Raw genomic sequence first — 22812 nt, 5'->3', positions numbered from 1 at the left:
ATAGTCTTATTGATTGACTGTCACTGCCGAGAACTGCTCGTGTCTCACTCCGAGTTAATCTAAGAAACATCAATAGAAAATGTGAAAGGAACAGATATATGTCTGCAGTTTTCCATCAGGTTATGCTCTGTTGCGCTTGCTACAAACATGTCTTGTCCAGAAGTAAAACAATAAGTCATTATTCACTGTATGATGGGTTACATTAGCTTACTATGTGCATCAACACTTAGGATAATGGTTTCCATCAAAAACGGTGATGTACAAGGCATTGAATAAGATCTACCCTTCATAAAGTCCCTAAGTTTTGTAAATGTCTGAATCCAGTTTCTCTAGTCATTTATACTTTGCATCAGTAACTTTCATGGAAAATTACAACATGTTGGAAACGTAACGAAGAAAACAGAAGATAAAATATGTAATCAATATGGACTCATGTCTCATAAAGGGACTCTATCAGCAGGATTTTCCCCCTTCCCCGCCAACTATTTATATGTGCAAGACGCTCTTTCAAGACCAGCAGTACCTTTGCATTGCCAGTCCATTGCTTCGCTACTAAGATATCAGTGTTTGAATTCATATGAAAATGAGGTTGAGAAGCTTTTTGTAAATCTGAAGCCTCTGTCACTCCAGCTCTATTCCCCGCTCAGCACCGCCTCCTGCTTGACTGACAGTCTCAATGCTGTGTGATTTCTTAAACTACATGTTAGGCCCTGATAAAATAAAAAAAACCTACACTCACCTCCCTTGCTGGCAGCACTCCAGCGGTGGCAGCACTCGCGGTGGTCCCAGGGGTTTTCCTTTGGTGATGTGACACGCAGTGCCCAATCAGTACTGGTGTCACTGCACTGGCGTCTTTGCCTTTGTATGGATTGAACATTGTTTTACCACGACAAAGTGACAGGGTGGGTACGCCCTTACTTACGTAATGCTCACTAATATACAAATTAGGCACATTGAATACAGTTTTATGGTAAAACAATAATGTAACAATTTATTAAGATTACATCAGGACAATGCGGAATTATGGAATGGCAGATATAATATTACCCTGTTTTGATAATTCATTTCATGTGAATCATACAATTAATATGAATTACAGTACATCGAGAAATAAGCATCAATACATTACCAAGTATTGTAACATCACTTCTCCACTGGAGGGACCACAGTGTCAGCGAGAAGGAAATACTCTGGTCTTGTCATCACAGAAACCGTGCGTCCACGATACCTTCTGGAATGTCCCTACCTCACTAAACCAGGTCCCCTTTTTATACACAGCTCCCACATCCTCCCCTATTACATCTGTGTAGTATGTTTAGGCTGAATCATCAGTATCATGCCATTGCGCAATAGGTTGTTTGTTACTAATTATAACCCAAGATTTGCTTGCCACTGGCATGTCATCCAACAATAGCACAATGCTTCAAGGTTGTCTGTCACTGTTCAAAGTTCCCCCCATATGTTGCTTGTCACAAAGTTAACTCTTCATGATCATAGCATAACGCTCTAAGATGGTAGCATATGGGCAGCATGACTTCCATAATCACCTATTCTGAAAACTGGATACCTATCGTAACCCAGGCACACACTCATACTCGTCTCATTTGTATCACAAACATGAAGAGTAAGTCCAGGCTGCAGCTCACCCCTGACTTCCACTTCATGTTCAATCCGTAAAAAGGAGGGCATTGAGACACAAGGGCTGATTGGGTGCCGGGCACCACGTGCCACAACACTGCAGGAGAGCCCCGAGACTGAGTGCAAACACCGCTGAAACGGCACCGGAACAGGAGGTGAATATAAGCTATTTTTATTTTATCAGTGTCAAATAGATCAAGAACAGGATGCCCTAGTAGTCGATAAGCCCTTTAAGGCAAAATATCTGTCAGTCAAGCAAGAGGTGGCACAGGGAGGTAAATCGAGCTGAAGTGACAGAAGCTTCAGCTCTACAATACCTCTTCAGCATCATTTGCATATCAATTCAAACGTCGATTTTTCAGTAATGAAGGAACGGACTGACCATGAAAAAATATTGCTGGACATGTATTTGAAAAAACTACATGCTCATACAGTTTGGGGAATGAATTCCGGCTGATAGAATCCCTCAATCACAAGTACTTGATGAAATCTTGGCGTGGCCAAATGGGTCAGTGAACCTTATCACCTCCTTGATTTCCATCTAAGTCCACCTTTCCCTCGCACCAGTAAAACGAGAGCTGACTATCAAGGAAGAGAAGAATAGAGACAGAAGAAGGTGGAAAGGTGCACTGAACTGCTCGGACACATGAAGGGGGCTTGGCCGAACAGTAATTTTGTGCTGTTAAAAAAACCTCGTACAAAGACAAAAAAAATCTGGCTGTATCCTTCCCATACAGACCCACTTTTGTCCATGGATTCTCTGTTATTCCAGCTTTGGCCTATCCAATGAAGAAGAGAGGTGCTGGCTTTGAAATAAGGATGTTTTTCTAATCTCTTTGCCACTCTCCTGACAAGTCTGTTTTGGTCACTACTTGTATTCCCAATGTAATAATTCCGGGGCATACTTCCTCATAAGTCTATATTGTACAGCACCTCTGCTTGACGAGGGGAATGGTAACACTAAATTATCACTCTTTTTCATAAATATTTCTGAAGACTAACAGAGGAATAGTACAATGTTATGAAAAAATTACTCCAGGACTATTTCAAGAGGAATGCAGGTAGAGTGTGAAATCGGCAGGTTGTCTTTTGTATCCCTCGGGTTCATCACGGACCCCAACCTGCCACCATTATCCTTCAGCGCACTATTCCTGCAGTGTTATTAAGTCCTTGTTCTTCCAAAACTCACTAACTTTGTGCAGAGAAAACACTTTTATATTACCGCTAGTGATGTGCAAATTAGCCAAGACTAGTTCATCAGGGCGTCTATGCCCACAGACCAGTCTGACCTCAGGTGCTGTAATCACGTCCCCTCCCAGTGATTCACACCATTCCCCCAGTGCCATTCATAGCTTCAGTGCAGGAAATCTCCTGCATGAGGACAATGTGGCCAAAACCCAGTCCAATAACAGCAGGAAGGTGTGGGTTTTAAATAAGAGTACTTTTTATTTTAGAGTATTTGCACTTCTTTTTTTTTAATACACGCAGGAACGCATTTGTTTTTCTTCACTTCACTCTGCCATCTATATTTTTTCTTTACTTTGATGTCTGCATACCTTTGTGAAACCTTGTTTACCTATTGTCAATACTAGTTGTAACATTTTCTGGAAGCTGAAGTTTAATTTATTTAAAATTTTAACATGATGGAAGGCATGAAAAATACAATTCTACCATAGTTTCAAAGTGGATCTGTCACCAGATTTCACAATAGAAACTGCCCACATTACTAAATTTACCTTAGACCTGAAGAAGTATGCAAATAGCATACAGTGGTTTGCGAAAGGATTTACCCCCTTGGCTTTTTACCCATTTTGTTACATAACAACCTGTGTTTAAATATTTTTAGAATCCAATTTGTGTGTAATGCATCCTCACTAAATAGTGTAAGTTTGTGAAGTGAGAAAAATATAGGCATTATTTTTGGGGGGACCAAATAACTAGAAATTGGCATGTACATATGTGTTCACCCCTTTTGCAGTGAATCCCCTAAACATTTCTGGTGCGAGCAATTACCTTCATAAGTCACAGGCTTAGTGACAGGTCGTCCCCCTTTGTGCAATGTAAGTGTCACATGTCTGTCAGTATACACACATCTTTTCTGAAAGGCCACAGAGGCTGCAGCACCATTAACAAGAGACACCACTAACCAAACACCATGAAGACCAAGGAGATCTCCAAACAAGTCAGGGACAAAGTTGTTGAGAAGTACAAGTCAGGGTTGGGTTATAAAAAAATAAAAATATCCCAATCTCTGATGATCCCCTGGAGCGACATCAAATATCATTATCCTCAAATGCAAAGAACATAGTACCACAAGAAAGCTGCCAAGAGAGAGCTGTCCACCAAAACACTCAGCCCAGGCAAGGAGGGCATTAATCTCAGAGGCAGCACAGAGACCAAGGGTAACCCTGAAGGAGCTGCAAAGTTTCCAAGCAGAGACTGTAGTATCTGTCTATACGACCACAATAAGCCATGCATTCCATAGAGGTGGTCTTTATGGAAGACTGGTCAGGAAAAAGCCTTTACTTACAAAAAAAATTGTAAGAATCGTTTTGAGTTTGCCAAACTACGTGTGACACTCCCCAAATGTATGGAGGAAGGTGCTGTGGCCCGATGAGACCAAAATTGAACTTTTTGGCCACCAAAGTAAATGTTGTGTCTGGCGCCAAACCAACACAGCTCATCACCCCAAGAGCACCATCCCCACAGTTAAACATGATGGTGGCAGCATCATGCTATGGTGATGCTTTTCAACAGCAGGGACAGGGAAAATGGTTGGTGATAAATATAGGCATATTCTTGAGCAAAACCGGTTTCAGTCTGTCAGTGATTTGAGACTGGGACAGAGGTTCATCTTCCAACAAGACAATGACCCAAAGCATACTGCTAAAGCAATACTCGAGAGGTTTAATGAAAAATGTGTAAATGTTTTCTCGTGACTTAGTCAAAGCAAAGACCTTAATCCAATAAAGAATATGTAGTTAGACTTGAAGATTGCTATTTTCCAGAGGAAACCACCTAACTTGAAGGAGCTGGAGCAGTTTTGTCTTAAGGAATGGGCAAAATCCCAATGGCAAGATGTGGATAACTCAGAGACTTATTGAAAGTGACTTGCAGCTGTAATTGCCGCAAAAGTTGACTCTACAAAATGCTGAATTTAGTTTGGTGAATAGTTATGGAAACTGAAGTTTTTAGTTATTCTGTCCTATTTGTTGTTTGGTTCACAAGAAAAAGAAAAACAAATTTTTACAGTTGTAGGCATGTTCTTTACATAAACTGATGCAAGCCCTCCAAAGAAAATCAGTGAAATTCCAGGTTGTGAGGCAAAACACGAAAAAAAATACCAAGGGGGTGAATAAATTCGCAAGCCACTGTAGTTGCAGTCAGATTGCCACCCGCTCCTGCTCATATAGCTCCTCCCTGATGGGTGTCCATTAGTCAGGGCCACAGTCGCTCTTCTGGGCCTTATTCGCATTTACGTCATTAGACACATGGTAAGCTTTTAATACTAAAGGTTAGGACAATCCCGAAAAGGGTCAGAGTGACATGGTATGATGGCTCTTACATTTTTATTTATCAAAATCATGTTAACCAAGTACCCTATATTATTTTCATGCAAAATAGTTAATAAATAACATTTCCCACATGTCTTCTTTACATCTGCATCATTTTTGAAACTTTTTTTTTGTTGTTAGGAAGTTATAAGGGTTAAAAGTTGATCAACATTTTCTCATTCTTCCAACAAATTTTACAAAATCATTTTTCTAAAGACCACCTCACATTTAAAGTGACTTTACACGACAGAAAATACCCAAGAGTGACACCATTCTAAAAACTGCACCCCTCAAAGTCCTCAAAACCACATTCAAGAAGTTTAGTAACCCTTCAGGTGCTTCACAGGAATTAATGCAATGTGAAAGGAAAAAAATGAACATTTCACTTTGGAGTGGTGTAAGGGGATCAGTGGTGTGCCATTTGGGTTGGTATTAAGCAAAATGCATGGACTATTATGACTGTGTGATCATGATTCATTGTGGCTGGTATTCATTTGTATATCACCTAGTAATTTTTTAGTCTCTTATTCATTATATTATACGGTATATTTTCCACTTGGATATTATTTAAATATATGTATAATGAGGATGATTGCACAATCCACTTTTTTATGAATTAATGAATCATATTACTGTATTTTTGGGACTATAAGACGTGCTTTTTCCCCCAAAAAAAATTGTGGGGAAAATGGGGGGGTGAGTCTTATAGGGCGAACGCAAGCTTACCGAGGGGTTGCGGCAGTGGTATAGCGGCCGCAGAAGTGCGGCAATGTTGAGGCTTGGTGTGGGCGGTGCAGAGTGCACTTAAGTAGGGTCTGTTTCTCAGGATGCCAGCTACAGAAATGTGGCGAAACCGTGGCCTGGTGTCCACGACGGGCAGAGCCGCGTGTCATCCGGTTTCCCTGCGGCCATCTTCCTGAAGCTGTGAGCCGCAGATTGAAATTTTAGCGGCCCAGGGCTTCAGGAAAATGGCCGCCGGAGGCCACGCTTGCGCAGAATGAGATCTCAGCAGCCATTTACCTGAAGCCGAGATCTGCTGAAATCTCAGTCTGCGCATGCGCGGCCTCAGGAAGATGGCCGCCATGAAACCAGTGATACTGTCAGCTCTGCCTGCTGAGGACGCCGGGCTGTAGCATTGCCACATTTCTGCCACCGGTATCCTAAGAAACGGACCATGCTCAGGTGCACTCCAGAGTGCCCTCCGCCTACATTGAGCCTCAGCATCCCGCACCTCTGTAGCCGCACTTCTGCCTCACCGCCAATACCAGTCCTGCAGCATCGCACCCCGGGACTGCAGCATTGCCTCACTTCTGCCCCTGCTGGCATCCTGAGGGAGGGAACAATAAGACGAACCCCCATGTTATAAAAATCTTTTTTCTGCTATTTTCCACCCCAAAATTTGGGGTGCATCTTATGGTCCAGTGCGTCTTATAGTCCGAAAAATACGGTAATTATATTTTGAGTCACTTCACAGTACTTGGCACCTTTTTCAGCTTGCTGATACTGAATATTTTGATTGACAATTAGGTATCCTGATCTCTCTGTGATGCATATTACTTTATATTGAATATAGAATTCCCCTTTTATGTCATCTCATTTTGCAAACCGTTCACCTCATTTTTATATTTCATATTTATAATTGTTTTTTATGCATTCATGTTTTTAGATGATTTATTAATAAAGTAATTACGGTACATTATATTTGCCTTGTTTGAATACATTTTTTGGTACAATTGCTAAATGAGAGCCGAGCCTTACTGCGTTTGGGAGGCAGAATGAACAAACCAAGAGCAGGTGAAGAATTGGTTTCATTAATTTTTTACACCTTTCCTCGTGCAGTATAAGTGATTAGACGACTTTATTCTTCGGGTCTAGATGACTTTTTCAGCAATACCATTTTTATTTACATCCGTCTTTTTGATTGCGCTTTTTTCCACTTTTTGTTCAGCGGTATGATGACTGAGCATAGTTTTTTCCTCTATTTTTATTTACTTATTTATTTGTTTGTTATGGTGTTCACTGAAGGGGTTATCTAGTGTAACAGTTTTATAGATCGGGTCGTCCAGGAAGCAGCGATACCAAATGTGTACTTTTTTTTGCTTTTTTCTTATTCATAATAATACTTATTTATAAGTCTAATATATTATATTTATGGTGTATATATATATATATATATATATATATATATATATATATATTATTATTATTATTTTGGAATTTGAAAAAAAAAAGACTTTACAATTTTTTTACTTCATTACTTAGTCCCTTTACGCAGTGCTTTATAACCGTCAATGCTGAACTGATACAAGCTTGTTAGACTGATATCAGCGCAAAAGTTCTAACAAACTTGCTAGCCCAGGTGACCTGAATGACGCCATGACGACGTTGGGTTACCATAGCAACATATGGATGCATCTAAGTTAGTGAAGGGGTTAAGCTCAATTTTCAAATTATCTAGCCTGATTGACAGCTCCTCAGTGTCCCGCCTCCCTACTGCTGAGATCTCAAACTGTTACAAGCTGCAGCTGTCAGTCAGACTGGGTGGGCAGAGATTGAATACACTTGGACTTGAAAGCCATTTCATTCTGTACTGAAACCTAAATGGATCATCCTTAATGTATGACATGGATGTTCAAAGAACGTTAAAGTCTCATTTGGTCAAAGTAGTCTATATATATACAGCTTAAATTGTAAACTCTGGTGACAGATGCCAAGTAGCAATAGGAGGTGTAATGGCTTTCAAAGGGAACCTGTCAGCACGTTTTTACATATGGAAGTAATGCTTGGATGTGCAAGCACTTGTTCCCCGATAAGATATCAAACAAAAAATTGTAGAGATATGAAGCGACAATCAACGAGATTTCTAAGATTAGAAATTATACTCAAATCAGTCTGGAAGTGCATTAGGGGTGTGCCAAAGTATTTGAACTGCTTCTTCAAAAAATCTACCCCAGTGCACTTCCAGCCAGATTGGCCTATAAGCTTCCATGAAAGATTTCGCATGACTAACACAACTGATCTCTAGAAAAAAAGTGCTGCCAGGTTTCCTTTATGCATATTATATATATTATGTACATGGATTTGGTAAATATGTATTTAAAATCCAAAAGGTAATGAATTACACATAAACAGAAAATATTCCCAAAGAATGCTGTGTGCAATCATTTTTCTTAATAATCTCGCAGCACAGACCACATGTCGGCTCTTTACATTTGCTAATAGAACATGTACTCTGGGCTGCAAAGCCATAATTTCTTGTTTCATGTTCAGCCTCAGCTAGTAAATAGGTTTTGGTATGGATTGCTAACAAATAAACTATTTCACTGACACAGATAATCAGCTCTGTAAGGTCACAACGCTACAAAATGTGGATAAAGAAAAGGAGGTCAGAAAAGTCAACATTTTAAGCTCTCCCTCCAGCTCCCTTGTAAATATGCTTTGATTTACTTATTGTTGTCTCTGTCACTCAAGCATATTCTTTTGGGGGAATCTAACAGAATTTGAAGGAGAGATCAAAGTCTGAGTCAAAGGAAGATCATTGCTTCCAACCTCAGAGGACAAACTGAAGAGTAGGGAGGGAAATGACGGCACGTTCACAATGCAGCTCCAAACTAATGTTTAGCCAACAGAACACGGAAAAGCACAAGCTACGAGCAATTAGGGGCATTTCTGAAAAGTGATGAAAAAAAGAGAAAGGGAAAACATCAAGCAAGCAATTTGCCATTTATTGTAGGACTCCTACAAAGTAAGCAGTAAAGTCAAATATCAATAGAGATTTAAAGGTAAACTCAAAGGGGTATTCCCATCTGCAAGATCCTATCCCAATATGTAGTAGGTGTAATAATAATAATATTAGCAAATACTTCCAATTAGAAAGGTAGTATAGATGTTCTGATTCGCTTGGTCTCTTTCCTCATGTGCAGGCATTGCAGGACCTTAGGCAGTTAGCTAGTTGCTAGTGCTCATAACTAAGAATACCTAAGGTCCTGCAATGCCTGCACATGAGGAAAGAGACAGAGAATCAGAAAATCTATACACCTTTAACAGAACAATTAAAGGGGTATTGAAAGTTTATAAATGTGTAAAAACTGAAAAAACAAGCAACTTGGTAATTTACAATTTATTAAAACTTCTCTCTGTATTTTGTCAAACACAGTTCGTTTCCTATATTCCTGGCCACCCTGCAATATCCAATCCTACACAATTATCTAGGCTTGAAGCATGTGGTACAAGCAGGCTCTATGGTTTACCACGCTGATCTGCACTGGGCCAGCTGCAATCTTCCTGTGCTGCTCCCACACTGCAGATGCAAGACTTTCTGATAGCAGATTGTGAGCGAGCACAGTTCAGACCAGCAGCACAACCTTGCCACCGGTCTGAACTGTCTATCTTCAGGAGAACACCGCCACAGTGACAAAGCAGGAAGCAAGGGCGGAGAGTTGTATGCTCCTGAAGCTGCAACTTGAGAAAACCCTTTTAGCTAACAAAAAACTGCATATTTCTAACATTTACTACAATAAAAAATTATTTTGTCTTCACCATTATACAATCTATAATAAGTAAAATCATATATATTAGGTAGGGATGAGCGAAAGTGGTCGGTGATACTCGGCTATCATTGGAGTATCACGGTGCTCGAATGTGCTAGTTACATGGCGAGTAATGGGTGGTGCTCAATGTAAAACTCGAATCCATGCCCCACATCATTGGCGCCTGTTACACAGCCAATAAGCATGTAGAGACTGCCTGTGAATCACTGTAATGCCATAGCCATCTTGGTTGTGGCATTACTCTGATTGGCTGGCCGTGTGACAACATCAGGGGTTACAAAAGGACAAATGCCAACTGGCAAGGCAAACTGACACCATTGTACAGCACTGTGACACTTCATATTGGAGAGAGAGAGTGCTTGTTAAGGTCTGTGCACACAGCATAACGAATCAGAGGCCTGTATAGTGTTAATACTGGTGATGAAGCTGAACCATCATACTAACAGCCATTCTTAGGGCCAATCGTTTGCAGCACATACAATCTCCATTTCTTGGACATACAGTGTTCTGTCATCTGTGAACATTTCTGTGATCTGTAAAACTGAAAAAAAGCTTTTTAAAAATGTGTAGACCTCTATTTCTCAGACATACTGGGTAACGTGGTCTGTGAACATTTGTGTGACCTCTAAAACTGAGAAAAAGCATGGAAACATTTTTCTGGATTGAATTTCATTGTCATCCATACAATTTTTCATTCTGTTACATCACAGTGGAGTAAACTCACAAAAAATGCTTTTATTGTGGCAGGTGACCAATTTTTCTTTTCTTTTATTAAAAATAAACTTGGTTTCAAGAGACCTAGCCATTACAAAATGCGTAAGGCATGCAATTAAGGGATGGGAAAGTGGAAGTGTTGATGATGTGGCACGAAGATGCTGAGAATGTGGGGCAGGTGTGACAATGCCTATTGCTGGAGCACAATAAACACGCACATCACGACACAAAGGTACCTGTCCCACTTTACAGGCAGGCATGGTACACCACTTCTGAAGCCAGAGCAGTTCAAATAGGTGGTCGAAGCAGATAATGCTTCCGGCAGGCATGGCAGCAATACACTGTCTTCCATGCGGTCCAGTCTCACCAGCCTAAAGTCTGAATTACTTAATCCTCACCCTGATCCTTCTTCCTCCCACCATGATGAGTCCAAAGAGACTAGTCATCCCACACTAGGACACTCCAAGGAGCTGTTTACCACATTTCTTTATTGTGACCTCTCAACCTGCATGTTCCAAGAGGGACAGGACGACATACTGTTTAATGATGCCCAAAACTTGATGCAGCCACAGCCACAAAAAAACATGACGGTGTGGACTGCCAAGTTGGGATCAGGAGGAAGATGATGATGAAAAATAGTTGCCGCCAAGTCTTGTTGTTAAGTCACGAAGTCAGGAGAACAAGGGTGCGGTGGTGGAAGACAAAGTAACTGACCTAACCTTGGAAACTGGCAGAGCGAAGAAAGCAGCGCTGAGAGAGAGACTGGCTGCACCGAAACAGACAGGAAGAGGCAGTGGGGTGACTAGAGGGAGAAGGCAGACAGTCCTGAAATTCTCTGTCAAAGAGTTAGGTGTTTCCCATTCTGTGACTTTTTTAAAAATCAAAAAATAGTTCTGAGACAAAAAATGGCCATGCAAAGATCAGCAGGGGCCTGACCACTTAGAACAGGGGTGGGACACCTCAGGCCCCCGGGCCATGTACGTCCCTCGATGACTTTTTATCCGGCCCCAAGGCAGATTTTCAGGAACTGCAGTGCTTTGGCAGGGAGCTGTATTTTGATTGCCACCAGCTCGTTAATTTCTTCTTGCTCTGTGAGCACATGCACGCAGTGTTCAATACTGAACACTGAAGGGCATGCAATGAAAGATTACGTCCTGACACCAGCGAAAGAGTCAGGATGAACTTTGTGGGCGGAGTTTGTACAGCCTCCGAAGGATGGCATATATATCCAAATGGCCCTTGGCAGAAAAAAAATTCCCCATCCCTGACTTAGAACCTAACCACCACCAGCATGATCAGGCACATCATCTAAGCACCCAGTTTGGTGAACCAAATGCCTGGATCCATTATTGTTGCCATCTGGTGACACCACTGCCTCTTCCCCTGTGCTAGGTGGTTCCCAATCCCCTGTCCAAAACACTGGATCAGATGTCCCCTGCCCTGCGCCTATCTTTGCACATTCTGACTTCCCATCATCAGTGAAATCCTTGTCCAAGCCCAGCATTTAGCTGTCCTTACCCCAGGCCTTGGAAAGAAAAAGAAAATTCTCAGCCATCCACCCACAGGCCCAAATGCTAAACTGGCAGATTTCTAGGCTGCTTACCGTGGAAATGCCATTTTGACTTGTTAACACAGAGGATTTACGCTGACTCATGGCGGCAGCTGTCCCTCGGTATTCGGTCCCCAGCCGCCACTTTTTCTGTCGATGTGGCGTCTCTGCCTTGTACCAGCGCGTGTCCAGGAACATCACTTGTGCCCTTACCAATGCACTTACTGGCATTGTCCACTTAATGACCGACACGTGGACAAGCGCTGGTGGCCAAGGATGCTACATTTCCCTGAGAGCACACTGGGTGAACATTGTAGAGGCTGGGGCTGAGTCACACCCTGGCACGGCGCATGTGCTCCCAACACAGAGTTGCTGGCCCTAATTCTATCATGGTTTCCGCCACCTCCTACACCAGTTGATGCACCCCCCTCCTACCCCTCCTCATACTCTATTTCTGATGTGCTATCTCAGAGCACATCATCCCCATCAGCTGGAAGATCTGCAGCCCTGCCTCAGTGAAGGCACAACAGGCTCTGCTGAAGCTACTGTATATACTCATGTATAAGCCGAGTTTTCCAGCACATTTTTTTGTGCTGACAACGCTCCCCTCGGCTTATAAATGAATCATTGTCCCAGAAAGACATCAAGGGAGGGATAGCGGCAGAGCAGCGGGTGACAGGAGGCAGAAGGCGACGGCTGCGCCTGTAACTGTGCCCGCTGTCTACTTAAACAGCTCACAATTAAACACGAAGCTTTGAATGCGGACCAGGTGGGGATTGAGGAAGACATAACACAGAGATTGTAGCCAGTCCAGTCTCATTTCACTTGTTTAAAAAGGATTGGGCAACAATGAGGAGGTGGAAGCTGAGGAGGACGAACAGCAGCTGGTGCTTAGTACCCACTCAACCTTGATGGGCTGAGGATGTTTATGAGGATAAAGAGAGGGAGGAGGAGGAGATGGAGAGTTGACATCATGGTGGAGACAGGGAATTGTTAGTTGTATGGAGCGTGGCACATATGGCCGATTTTATATACAGCTGCCTTTCCTGTGACCCGCACGTTACACTCATCTTGGCAAGAAAAGAGTACTGGTTGATCACTCTGCTAGACCCATGCTACAAGGATAAGTTTGAAACTCTTCTTTCTGAGGTGGAGCGGTCTTATAAAATGGTGCTATACTAGAAGGCCATTGTGGAAAGAATGTTGAAAAAATTCCCATCAGACAACGCTAGCGGCAGTAGGCAAGCTTCCTTGCCCTACCAAGGAGAGGCCAGGCAGACACACAGCAGAGGCAGGGGTATACTGTCAAAGTCCTGGGCCAATTTCATGACAACAGCCCAGCGACCAGGCCCTGATGACGGTATTTTTGACAAGGAGGGAAAAGTTTTTAATGATGGTCAAGCAATACCTGGCCAACCAAACCAGCATACTCTCTAATTCCCCTGCGAATTTCAACTATTGGGTCTCAAAGCTGGACACCTGGTATGAGCTGTCCATCTTGGAGATGTTGCTGTGCCATGCCGCTAGCATCTTGTTTGAGTGGGTTTTAGTGCCGCCGGGGGTGTCATGACAGACAGGCTCTTTTGCCTGTCAAAAGAGAATGCAGATAGGCTCACTCTCCACTCTCATAAAAATGAACAATGCCTGGATTAGTCCACACTTTTTCACATGACCAGATGACAGCATTACATAAAGTGTTCGTTATATTCAATATTTTAATGAGGCCCGCCAGTTGTTGCCTTTCAGGGGTCTATGGATGACCCTAATCATATTTTCTGTCTGGCTTTGCACTTTTTGCAAAGTCTTTATTACTGTATAAGTACATCAACTACACTTTCAAAATATTTTAGTTTAAAATGTTGCTATGGTTTCAATGACTCATCCATACAGTTTAACACGGTTATTGTTGCATTACGGTGGTATGTAAATTGGACAAAAAATGTAGAAATATAGCTCAGGATTAGATTACTTCTCCATACAGTATTACATGCTTTATGTCACACAGAAAAAAGCATTTGGAAATTTTGTTTGTTTCTTCACATTCCTTACCCATACACTATTGCGTGTTCTGGGGGTACATTTTTGGAATATATAAAACTTCAAAAAAAAGTTAAAAAAATTTTCCTTAGTCTAAAGTATATTTCATTGCTATATAAGTCTCAGAAAACTTGTTCATAATTTATTGGTATTATAATGCTCACCCATAGGGTATTACATGTTCTTGGGTACATTTTGTTGGTATATAACGCTCAAAAACTTGTTCAAAAAATTTTCGGAATTAAACACTGCTCACCTATAGACTATTCCATGGTCTGAGGTCCATTTTTTTAGTGTGTAAACCTCAAAAAAAAGTGTTAAAAAATGTATCGGTATTAGGTTTTGCGCAAGTTATAGATTTGGTGCTTTTTTGTCATGTTTTTTTCTGTGCAGATTTGTGACAAAACCCGAAGCAAAACCTGATGTCTGCAAAAGTGAATGAGAAACCTGACACGTTGAGTATTTTTGACTTCCAGATTTGGCACAGAAAATAATCTGTTGCATGTCAATTTTCTGAGCGTTTTTGCCCTGCGTTTTTCACCACTGACTTAACTCCAAATCAATAAAAAATGCAGGCAAAAACAAGGTAAAAACGTGCATTTTGCAGCTCAGTTTTTCTGCAAGAGATGCAAAAATCATGCAGAAATTTTACTCTACGTGTGCACATTCCCTTATCGGTATTACATTGCTCACCTATAGACTATTCCATAGTCTGGAGTACATTTCGTTGGTATATAATCCTAAAATAAACTTGTTCAAAAATGTATCGGTATTATTTTGCTCATCCACAGACTATTCCATGGTCTGGAGTACATTTCCTAGAAGTACCAATACATGACAATTTGAACAAAATGTGTATGAGGCGCTCCTTTATGTCCAACACAGGGTATATCTGAGTCCCTCTGAGTTCCTAATTTTTGTCAGTTCTTGCTTCCTTCATAAATTCAATTGAAACTTCCTATTTTTTAATTTAAAAAAAAAAATCAGTTTTGGTTTACTGGAATTATCATTTTTTTAAATCCTTTTTAAATTTTGCCTTAAATACAAGTCATTATGCAAAAAAAAAACATTTGTTAACAATTTTTTTCCTGTAAAATGCAATTTCTCGTCGGTTTGGAATGTTTTATTATCACTCAATAAAGTGGAGTTAAAGTGTGACAACATTGTTGTCAGCAGCAATCTGGGGGTGAGAGATGCTTCCAGGGGTCTTCCCCAAGTTGTCTCCTTTCATTCAGCACTTTTCCCACGCATTTGAACATTTTTACTGTCCCCAGACCTCTTTGTAGGGTATGCTGGAAAAAAGCTTGGATTTCCCATTGAGTCCGATTATACTCGTTACTCGAAACGAGCATGCGAGCATTAGGAATTGCTCAGTTCGAACAAAAATCACCCAAGCATTTTAGTGCTGGCTCGTCTCTAGTATTAGGGAGAAGCATTCTAGAGGATGCATTAAAAGGGTCATTCAGGAAAAAAACCTTTTTCTCTTTTAGCAATGGTGCTGCTAAAAGCGATCATCTGTGTCTGGAGTTGTAGCTCAATCTAATTTACAAAGAACGAGCGATCACTAATCAATATGATGAAACACTGGTGTTGCAGTCCATCACATTGTTTACATCCCGTTGTTGCTAGAGTTGGTAACAACATATTGTGAGGGTGCCAGATGTCAACCCCCTACCAATTTGACATTGATGATCTCTCCTAAGGATAGGCCAACAATATCAGAACAGTCGAAAACTGCTTTAACATCCATAGTGACAGAGCCATTTTGCAGCTTAATGACCAGGCCAATCTTTACAATTCTGACCACTGTCACTTTATGAGGTTACTAGCTGAAGAGCCCGGCGTTGCCTGGGCATAGTAACCAACTGTGGTTAGTTATAACAAATTATAATGATTATATTGCATATAAAAACCGTGCATCTAATCCTATCCTGTGTGATACTGACTGCTGAGCTGTGTATCTAATCCTATCTGTGTGATACTGACTGTTGAGCTGTGTATCTAATCCTATCCTGTGTGACACTGACTGCTGAGCTGTGTATCTAATCCTATACTGTGTGACACAGTCTGCTCAGCTGTGTATCTAATCCTATCCTGTGTGATAGTCTGCTGAACCGTGTATCTAATCCTATCCTGTGTGATACTGTTTGCTGAGCTGTGTATCTAATCCTATACTGTGTGATACAGTCTGCTCAGCTGTGTATCTAATCCTATACTGTGTGATACAGTCTGCTGAACCGTGTATCTAATCCTATCCTGTGTGATACTGACTGCTGAGCTGTGTATCTAATCCTATCCAGTGTTATACTGCCTGCTGAGCCATGTGTCTAATCCTATCCCGTGTGATACTGACTGCTGAGCCATGTATCTAATCCTATCCTGTGTGATACTGGCTGCTGAGCTGTGTATCTAATCCTATCCTGTGTGATACTGACTGCTGAGCCGTGTATCTAATCCTATTCTGTGTGATACTGTGTGCTGAGCTGCGTATCTAATCCTATCCTGTGTTACTGTCTGCTGAGCCGTGTATCTATTCCTATCTGTGTGATACTGACTGTTGAGCTGTGCATCTAATCCTATCCTGTGTGATACTAACTGATGAGCTGTGTATCTAATCCTATTCTGTGTGATACTGACTGCTGAGCCATGTGTCTAATCCTCTCCTGTGTGATACTGTATGCTGAGCTATGTATCTAATCCTATCCTGTGGGATACTGACTGCTGAACCGTGTATCTAATCCTATCCTGTGTGATACTGCCTGCTGAGCCGTGTATCTATTCCTATCCTGTGTGATACTGGGCTCCCCCTGCAGTCTGTGTCAGAGGGTGGTCTGTGTTGGCACGGTAATAAATTGTGTTATTTCCAGCTTTACAGGATGATAACACCGTAGAAATTATAAGAATAATAGGCCTCAGATACCACAACTGTCTACAAAGAAAACTGTTGCTGATAGCAACCAATCACAGCTCATTTTTCATCTTTTAAACAGCTCTGGGACAGCGTGGCGAGTTTTGAGTGGCGACTTTTGTGTTTTGTCTTTTATGTGGCGAGGTTGGTGTATGTGTGGTGAAATGTGTGCTGAGGGTGGTATATGTGTTGAAGCACGTGGTAGTGTGTGGCACATTTTGTGTGTGTTTTCATATCCCTGTGTGTGGTGAGTATCCCATGTCAGGGCTCCACCTTAGCAATTGTACGGTATACAATCTTTGGTGCCATCGCTCTCATTGTTTAAGTCCCCCTTGTTCACATCTGGCAGCTGTCAATTTGCCTCCAACACTTTTCCTTTCACTTTTTCCCCATTATGTAGATGGGGGCAAAATTGTTTGGTGAATTGGAACGCGCAGGGTTAAAATTTCGCCTCACAACATAGACTATGACGATCTCGGGGTCCAGACGTGTGACTGTGCCAAATTTTGTGGCTGTAGCTGCGACGGTGCGGATGCCAATCCCGGACATACACACATACATACACACATTGAGCTTTATATATTAGATAACTCTGGAACGCTTTAACGGATCCCGCTGATTCTGAGATTGCTTTTTCGTGACATGTTGTACTTCATGTTAGTGGTAAAATTCTTCTTTATGACTTGTGTTTAGTTATGAAAAAATCAGAAATATGGCGAAAATTTAGAAAATATTGCAATTTTCAAACTTTAAATTTTTATGCCCATAAATCAGAGAGATATAGCACACAAATTTCTTAATAAATAACATTGCCCACATGTCGTATACTTTACATCAGCACCATTTTGGAAACAAAATTTTTTCTTTCTTAGGAAGTTATAAGGGATAAAAGTTGACCAGCGATTTCTCATTTTTACAACAAAATTTACAAAACCATTTTTTTAAGGGACCACATCAGATTTAAAGTCATTTTGAGGGGTGTACATGACAGAAAATACCCAAAAGTGACACCATTCTAAAAACTGGACCCTTCAAGGTGCTCAAAAACCACATTCAAGAAGTGTATTGACTCTTTACGTGCTTCACAGGAACTGAAGCAATGTGGAAGGAAAAAATTAACATTTAACTTTTTTTTGCAAAAATTTACTTCAGAACCATTTTTTTATTTTCACAAGTGTTAAAAGAGAGAAATAACCACAAAATTTGTTGTGCAATTTCTCCTGAATACGCCGATACCCCATATGTGGGGGTAAACCACTTTTTGGGCGCACGGCAGAGCTCCCAAGGGAAGGAGCGCCGTTTGACTTTTTCAACACAGAATTGGCTGGAATTGAGATCGGACGCCATGCTGCGTTTGGAGAGCCCCTGATGTGCATAAACAGTGGAAACCCCCAACAAGTGACCCCATTTTGGAAACTAGACCCCTTAAGGAACTTATCTAGATGTGTGGTGAGCACTTTGAACCTCCAAGTGCTTCACAAAATTTTATAACATAGAGCCATGAAAATAAAAAATCTTTTTTTTTCCACAAAAATGATCTTTTCGCCCCCAAATTTTTATTTTTACAAGGGTAACAGGAGAAATTAGACACCCAAAGTTATTGTGCAGTTTGTCCTGAGTACGCCCATACCCCATATGTGGGGGTAAACCACTGTTTGTGCGCACGGCAGCGCTTAGAAGTGAAGGAGCACAATTTGACTTTTTCAATGCATAATTGGCTGGAATTGAGATTGGACACCATGTCGCGTTTGGAGAGCCCCTGATGTGCCTAAACAGTGAAAAAAACTACAAGTAACACCATTTTGGAAACTAGACCCCTTAAGGAACTTATCTAGATGTGTGGTGAGAACTTAGAACCCCCAAGTGCTTCACAGAAGTTTATAACGCAGAGCAGTGAAAATAAATCATTTTTTTCCTCAAAAATGATTTTTTAGCCTCCTATTTTTTAATTTCACAAGGCTAACAGGAGAAATTGGACCACAAAAGTTGTTGTGCAATTTGATTTGTCCTGAGTACACGGATACCCCAGATGTGGGGGAGAACCACTGTTTGGGTGCATGGGAGAGCTCCATTTTGGAATGCAGACTTTGATATAATGTTCTGCGGGCATCATGTTGTGTTTGCCAAGGTTAACAGGAGAAATTAGACCCCCAAAGTTGGTAAATAGTGGAAACCCCTCAATTCTAGCTCCAACCCTAACCCCAACACACCCCTAATCCCTAACGCTAACCCTAATCCCAACCCTAATTCCAACCCTAATTCTAACCCTAACCCTAATTCCAACCATAACCCTAATTCCAACCTTAACCCTAATTCTAACCCTAACGGAAAAATGAAAATAAATATATTCTTTTTATTTCATATTTACCTAACTAAGGGGGGTGATAAAGGGGGACTTATTTACTATTCTACAGTTTATCACAGTGATCAAAATGCACGTTGAGTGAATGAATGGAATCTGCCGGCTGGCAGATTCGGCAGGCACACTGCGCATGCGCCCGCCATTTTCGTCACAGACCAAGATGGCAGCGTCCGCCGGAGGAGGCAAGAGGGCCCTAGGACCACGATGACCACAGGGAGGTACCGGGGGGGGAATCGGGGACCCTATTTCTCCCTCCTCTGATGTGCGATCACTTCAGAGGAGAGAAATTAAAAAGAAGATCGCTGCTTTTTTTTTAGTTGTCGTTATACGGTTAATAACGGCGATCGCAAAAGCGGGGTCGGTAAAAAATGACCCAAATCATGATCTCTGGGGTCTCGGCTACCCCCGGCAGCTGAGACCCCATAGAAAATCCGACTCTGGGGGGCGCTATTTACTTTCTCCACAGCACCGTGAATTAACAATGCTGTGGTTTAAGTACCCTAAACTACCGCCGTAAAAAGGCATATCGGCAGTCGTTAAGGGGTTAAGTACCAGACACACGTCAATGGCACAGCTTCTGTCTATCGATGCTAGAAATATGGGTATATTTTACCTCTGCAGTTTCTCTTTTGTTCTCAAAAACTCTATATCAGTCTGTGCCACAGAGACTTTGTGCGCCTCCATAAAGTCTTCAGTACAAGGTTCTATTGTGCACATGAAGCCTTGGATACACATTAATTATAGTGCTCAGCTACTTAGGAGACCCCTCTTTTTGCAAATCTCTAAATCTTCTGTCCACACTGTCTGCCTTACCAATACAAGTGTTATGATCCAGACCGGGTTTTGGGTCTAGTCTCTCCTTTCCCGGTCTGGTCATGTCAGGGGTTAACTCTTTCTGCTGTTCTGCTGTCGGTCATTAATCTGGAGGACTGTCACAATCCATTTTTGGATTAATAGCAGCTCTGGCACCACTAAATTAAAACCTTTTTCCTTTCAGGCCTTCGGGGGTTAATGTAATTTTTTTTCCCAGATGGCAACCTGGTGTTAATGCAGTGCTGCTGGGTCAGCTGATGTGGGTGGCGACCACTCCCTACATCCTGTTGGTTATACTGGTCCTTTTTGGAGACCAGCTAGCACAAGCAGCTCTCTGGTGCCTGCCACGTTTGGTGTTAAAGAGTCCTGTTGCTGTTGATATCTGTGGTGAGGAGCTTTGCCGCGCTGCATATTAGCTAAATGTGGTGTTTTTTCTCCTAGTCCCATTTGGTGTTTGTCTCTTTCCCCTGTGTGTACTATCTGCAGTGGCAAAGGCTAGTGCTTCTTGCCGGCCAGTGCCTTAGCCAGAGTAGAGACAAATGACATCTCTCATTCTCTATTGCTAGGGCCTTCCTTTCGAATTTTCCATCCCGTTGGGTGTGAGTTGTGCTGTACTTTGACCTACCACCCATTGGGGTCGAGTCACACCGTGACAAGGGTATTCCGAAGTACCTGAAAGATTTTAAGGATGTGCTTTCTGAAAAAGAGGCTGTGGTCTTGCCACCACATCGCCCCTATGATTGTACTATTAATCTTATTCCGGGTACTAAATTGCCCAAGGCCCGTTTCTACAATCTTTCCAGAACATACAGCTATGAAATATATCTCTGAAAAATTACACAAAGGTCACATCCGTCCCTCTGTCTCTCCTGTGGCTGCTGGATTCTTTTTTGTCAAAAAGAAAGATGGTGGTTTACGCTCTTGCCTCGATTTTCGGACACTAAATAAAATTATGGTGAGAAACACCTGCCGCTTATTCCAGATCTTTATAACCAATTATCTGGGGCCAAGTGGTTTTCCAAGTTGGATCTCAGGGGAGCGTATAATCTTATCCGTATTTGGGAGGGGGAAGAGTGGAAAACAGCCTCTCACCTCTGACGGTTTGTTTGAAAATTTGGTCATGCCCTATGATCTCACGAACGCGCCAGCAGTTTTTCAAAATTTCATTAATGATGTATTTTCTGACTTCATTGGGCGCTTTATGGTGGTATATCTAGATGACATTCTTGTATTTTCATCTTACAAAGAATCGCACATTGGTCATTTACATGCAGTTCTTCATAGGTTATGGGAGAACTCACTGTTCTCTAAACCTGAGAAGTGTTTATTTTGAATCCAAGAGCTGTCCTTTCTGCCAATGGATTTCGTATGGACCCTGGAAAGGTACAGGGCATGTTGATTGGGTGCAACCCAGAGACCTCAAGGGTCTTCAGCGTTTTTTGGGCTTTGCCAATTATTATCCCAAATTTATTAAGGGTTTTTCTCAGGCGGTCAAGCCTCTCATGGATATCACTCGTAAGGGGGCTGATCTTAAAAACTGGTCGTTTCCGGCAGTTGAAGCCTTTTCTAAATTGAAAAAATGTTTTATGTCTGCTCCTGTGTTGGTCCAGCCTGACCTGTCTGAACCATTCATTGTAGAGTTAGACGCATTGGAGGTGGGAGTGGGGGCGGTGCTGTCTCAGGGACCCATCACTTTGACTAACTTAAGATCTTGTGCCTTTTTCTCCAAGAAATTTTCTCCTGCAGAGAGAAATTACAGTGTTGGGAACCGGGAGTTATTTGCCATAAAATAAGCTTTTGAAGAATGGAGGCATTGTTTTGAGAAGGCTGTTCGTAGGATCACGGTGATTACGGACCACAAGAACCTGTCTTACTTTGAGTCTGCTAAACGTTTGACTCCTAGACAGGCGAGGTGGTCACTTTTTTTCACATTTTCATTTTTCTGTCACCTTTTGGCCTGGTTCCAAGAATGCTAAGGCTGATGCCTTATATCATATCATTATTGGAGCCGATAGCACCTCCCGATCCTCCTTCCTCCATTCTTCAGCACGGGGTGGTCATGGTTGGGGTGTCCTCCGAATTGAAACTTGAAATTCGTGAGGCTCAGTCTTTGGCTCTTCTGTCATTGCCTGATAATGAGCACTTTGTCCCACTCAGTTGAGTATCGGTTGAGGGTGCTCAGTCCATGCTGATTGGCTGACTCGAGCTTTTCATGCACGTTATCCTGGGAAACCTAGGGATCCGGTGGCCTTCCTTGAGGAGGGTACTGTTATGATCCAGACCTGGTTTTGGGTCTTGTCTCTCCTTTCCCGGTCTGGTCATGTCAGGGGTTAGCTTTCTCTGCCTCATTCCGGTGTCAGGTCTGCTATTTCTCTGCGCTGCATTCTGCAGGCAGTGCCAGTTATATTTCCTGCCTACGGCGCGTGTAGCTGGCTCTGGTGAAACCCTGATTTGTCCTGCTGTGTTTAGCTGATGTTGCCCTTGTCCGTGCACTCCGATCCTACCAGTCCCGACTCTGTTTGTTCCTGTGTGTTTGGACTCCCCGGTACTCGACTCTGCTTTGGCCCTAACCTGATTCTGTTTCTTCCTTCTGGTACTTCTGTTACGGACCAGGACTGACCTTTTGGCGCTACTCTGACTGTTTGGGATTCCCCCTCAGTACTACGCTACTCTCTGGTATCGACCCG

At 42.1% G+C, this 22812-nt stretch overlaps 1 protein-coding gene across 5 annotated transcripts in view; it reads right to left on the bottom strand.

The window, feature by feature from the left end:
• ATG10 (autophagy related 10) overlaps positions 1-22812 on the bottom strand; it is a 253229-nt gene that overhangs the window by 153111 nt on the left and 77306 nt on the right. The gene's annotated exons all lie outside the window — the stretch shown is intronic.

This window comes from Dendrobates tinctorius, unplaced genomic scaffold (assembly GCF_039654945.1).
Source record: "Dendrobates tinctorius isolate UK_male_01 unplaced genomic scaffold, ASM3965494v1 ptg000003l, whole genome shotgun sequence".
Taxonomy (NCBI): domain Eukaryota; kingdom Metazoa; phylum Chordata; class Amphibia; order Anura; family Dendrobatidae; genus Dendrobates; species Dendrobates tinctorius.
Note: the sequence above shows the minus strand (reverse complement) of the source record. Positions and strands in the feature narration are given on the sequence as shown.